Source organism: Ctenocephalides felis, unplaced genomic scaffold (assembly GCF_003426905.1).
Source record: "Ctenocephalides felis isolate EL2017-DRISC unplaced genomic scaffold, ASM342690v1 CF-g0.4_SCAFFOLD_03573, whole genome shotgun sequence".
Classification (NCBI taxonomy): Eukaryota; Metazoa; Arthropoda; class Insecta; order Siphonaptera; family Pulicidae; genus Ctenocephalides; species Ctenocephalides felis.
This window is the reverse complement of record NW_020539727.1, coordinates 12,407,221-12,411,396: the sequence shown is the minus strand read 5'-3', so window position 1 is coordinate 12,411,396 and position 4,176 is coordinate 12,407,221. Positions and strand designations below refer to the sequence as shown.

Genomic DNA, 4,176 nt, shown 5'->3' with positions numbered 1-4,176 from the left:
TTTTTAGATCATTCAAACCGGACGCTTTGTTCTCTTAAAAACTCGATTTCTATTTTTTGCACTCTTTGCTGCATATCTCCGAAATGGCTAAACTTGCCTCTGCCAAAAACTAGCACCACATCTTCCCATCAATAGGAATCAAATGCTTTTTAAATAATTCAAATCCCTTGATCCATACAAAAATCGTCGACAAAAACTTGTATCTACACGTCCATTTTTTCTAAGGTATGCCAAAATGTTCACAAACTTTAAAAACGTAAAGATATGCAAAAAGTTTTAATTTACGTTTTTGGACGATTACTATAACTTACCCAATGGGAAGTTAAAAAAATAACTAACTAATTTGAATGTATATATATGAAAGGGGCAGCTGACACAAATTATATTAATGGTTTACCCACTGCAATGCATGCCACATATAATTATTGATGGAGCATATTGAGATTCACTGCAACTGCTAGTCTAATCTGAAACTGATTTCACTTAAATTAAATCAGCTAAATTTGGATGGTTGTCCAAGGTTTTTAATATATTTAATTTTCATTGTTTCATCAATTTTTGAATCACGAAGCAAAATCTGAACAATCATTTTTTAAATACATTGCGAATCGAGCAATATTTCAAAAACACTAGTAAAATATACAGTCTTCTCATAGGTTTGTAATGCACCTACTTCACAAAAAAAAAATTATCTTCAGATTGTGAAATTTTAATACATTGTTTAAACTTAAATACGAATTATTTGGCGCATATAGTTTTATTGATGGTAACCCTTCCGTCGCTAATATCTCAGAATTGTTTTAAAAATGTTTTAGCAAATAGAGCGAATAAATTTAAGTATTTCCAAAAACTCTTGATCAAAATTCAATAAAAAATAGTTACAATATAGATGATATTTGATCTCTGTTATCTAGTTAGATGCAAAATTATTTGGTTACTAAAATGACCATTATAAAATAAGGATTTGTTGTAAGATGGTAATTTAGAATTATGTACGTATTTCAATTCTGCAATTAAAAAAATGACCCAAAAAATTAAAAATGTTAGGGTTGATAAAAATAACCCTTGATAAAAATAATTGTTTTTGGGTATAATTTAAGATGTTTTGGTAACTACATTGATAAAATAAGAAAAATGCTTATTCACTTTAAACATATTGTACAAAAAATTCGCCTGAATGAAGAATAAATTATATAACATACATGCTGAGAAAAATTCCAGGCAATTTTTACATTTTTATTGCAACTTTTAATGAGACTAATATTAAAAAATATTATCGAATCACAATTTTAATATTCATCATTATATTTTTATTTTCATCGTAAAAATGTTTACTTCATCATGTATTGAATTTTAAAAGTAATTATAATACAAAGTAGTATAATACTTAATTAATCATGCTCTTTGAAGATTATTTAATAAAATAAACATTAAGAATTTAAAAAAAAATTATATTTCATGAATCCCAAAAATTTAAATGATTAAATTATTTATGAAATAAAACCTCTTTTTTAATTTTTTTTAATTTTCAATGTTTTTTGGTTTCGGATATATAATATGTTTGTCTATTTCTTCAGAAACTTTTAGGTTTTGAAAACAGAAATTTGTCTTAAAATATTAAACACTAACTACAAATTTAATTATATATTATACATTAACGTAATTGATATAATTTTTAGTAATTTATATTGAGCTTTTTACCAATTCCTTGAAATTAATAATTTCAATATTTAGGTATGGTAAATATTATAAAATGATAAATAAAAATCCTTCATGTTTTTTCTAAATCATATACTAGCTAAAAATAATATTTAATAATAAGTATACACAGAAATAAACAAAATATAAACAATAAAATTAGTCAAACAATAAATAAAATACTAGTTTTATACTATCTATAATACTGATATTTCAAATATATTTTCCAGCAAATTGCCACATTCTTAAAATATATTTTTATGGAATTTTTAGTTGTTTATTAAAATCCATATTTTCCGTTTTTCCTAATCGAATTATCCAATTTTTTATGATTAAAATTAATTTCAGTAAATGTTCTTAGATTTTAAAATTTTTGAAAAATCAATTCATTAGAATCAAAAAATTTAATATCTTTCAATATTTTTACATCCAATAAAGTTTGAGTGCAGCATCGAAAAATGTCACCTCTAGCTTAGAGCGTAAGAACGAAAAAAAAAACAATGAAAGTATTAGAATTTCAAAATTTTTAGTTATTTAGTTTTTGGATTTTGAAGCCTAACATAGAAAAAAATCGTAACCAGAATTTCTGGACACTTATTTTATCTAACTTTTATCCCCATCAACTAATCTGAGCTTTATTCTTCGGCTTAATAAAATAAATAACAATAGTTGCAACAAAGTATAAAGCTCCTAAAGCAATAAAATAATAGCCATAAACAATAAACTGATCCCTTGTTTGCAATTCAAATCCGTCTTTCGAGATAACCACAACAGTCAAAATTGTTTGAAAGGCCAGAGCATACATCGTATTAATCCCAAAAATCAACCCAAAACTATCTTCATCCAAATATTTAGCAATTTCAGCACTTGCAATTGTTATCATAAACATGTACAAGGCACCAAAAATAATATAACCAGCATATGACAACCATAAGGAATCAGTCTGGGCTGATGTCAAAATTGCACCACCTTCCAGGAATGAGCAAATTGTTAGGGTTAATAGTCCTCCTTTGTAGGATTTTAGGTAACCTGCCAAAAGGGCTGCACCTGCACCTAGAAGGGTCAAGGCAGCCTCTATGGCACCGTTCCAGAGCCCTGAATTTTCTGCATCAGGTTCTATAAGGGCCCAAAGGATTTGGATGTAGGACTGAACTTGTATGAACCCACACATTGCTAAGGAATACCACAAACTCCATTGAATTACATGCCAATTTGTGTAGGCTGATAAAAAATGTTGCCAAAGGATTTTGAAAGCCCTTGCATACTTATTAGATTTTTGGTGAGTTGGTGTGGTATTCCCTTGTTCTAACTGGGGAAGATTTGTTTTCACTTCATCGTCTCTGTGAAAGTACAAACTTTTGCTGACCGAGGGCAAAAACAAAGCCCAAATCGTAGCCAAGATTTGTGCCACAATCGATATATAATTCAAGTCTCTATAATCCATCAATTTGGTGTACACCAAAATTTGAGCAGACGACCCAGCAATAAATCTGCCTACCAAAGTAGCAGCCCTTGTATGTGACGTAACTTTTTGATAATGCTCCTTATCAACTTTTGCATAAATATAAGTATAATAAGCAACTTCTGTAGACATGTAGGTACCATAAAAAAATTCCAGAACCTGCAAATCCACTAAACTTGTCGTCCATAGCAACATGCTCCAAACAATTATACCAGATATACCACAAACCACAATCAAGGGCTTGTATCTAAAAAAATCAGTGATCAAAAACACCAAAACCAATTGTGCCAAGTAGGAATAGGTTCCTACTGGATACACATCCTGAGACAATTGTTCTTCTGTAATATTTCTCCATTCACCGAGAATGTAATTTGATATAAACGGTTCCGATGGACGGATTTCTTTTATGAAACCGAAAACACTTAACAAAACTGAAATTTTTAACCAAGGCTCCATGATAAAATTGCTCTTGGTTCTTGGTGACCAAGGAAATACTGTTTAAGGTTTCAAATGTGCAAAATTATGGCAATCTAATTTTATCTCCTAGATGAAGATTTGTGGTTCAAGGTTACTAATTAATACTCTTACTAATTATATATTGTAATGTAATATCTTATCTTATCACGGTTATCCAATTTGCAATAAAGATTATATTTTTTGTATCGTGTAATTGATCTTCAACTTTTTTGAAAACAGAGTTGGATAATATATATATGATGATTTGTCATTTTTTTTTAAATTTAGGTCAATTTAATTTTTTTTAAATTCATGTATACATGAACAAATTTTTTTTATTCTACTTTTTTAAAGAAATAAATTAATTGTACTTTAACAAAAGATGCCTTAGTTGTGTATGACCTAAGGGGGTAATTAGAGCCTAAGAAGTAATATGAGAGAAAATATTTTTTGTAGGCCTATTATATTTTGTATTGCTCCTTTATTTAGACAATAAACTCTATTATTATAGAAGGTTTTCAAGCTGTTTTTGGATTATCAAAATTAGTTCAAGATTTTTG

General features: G+C 28.1%; 1 pseudogene; it reads right to left on the bottom strand.

Moving 5' to 3' along the window:
• Positions 1–2,317: 2,317 nt before the first annotated feature.
• Positions 2,318–3,616, bottom strand: LOC113389358 (annotated as a pseudogene).
• Positions 3,617–4,176: the final 560 nt, after the last annotated feature.